Below are 309 nucleotides of genomic sequence, written 5' to 3'. Positions count from 1 at the left end.
AATGGGCGACCCGCCTGAAAAATGGGCGACCAGCTCATTTTGTCTGAGCAGCGGCCCTGTTCACGCGGGCGACCCGCCTGAAAAATGGGCGACCAGCTCATTTTGTCTGAGCAGCGGCACTGTTCACGCGGGCAACCCGCCTGAAAAATGGGCGACCAGCTCATTTTGTCTGAGCAGCGGCACTGTTTACGCGGGCGACCCGCCTGAAAAATGGGCGACCAGCTCATTTTGTATGAGCAGTGGCACTGTTCACGCGAGCGACCGGGACGAAAAATGGGCGACCCAGTGTAAAAAACGGGCGACCCGCCC

Source organism: Tarenaya hassleriana, unplaced genomic scaffold, assembly GCF_000463585.1.
Source record: "Tarenaya hassleriana unplaced genomic scaffold, ASM46358v1 Cleome303, whole genome shotgun sequence".
Taxonomy (NCBI): domain Eukaryota; kingdom Viridiplantae; phylum Streptophyta; class Magnoliopsida; order Brassicales; family Cleomaceae; genus Tarenaya; species Tarenaya hassleriana.
The sequence above is the reverse complement of the archived record's forward strand: the minus strand, read 5'-3'. Positions refer to the sequence as shown.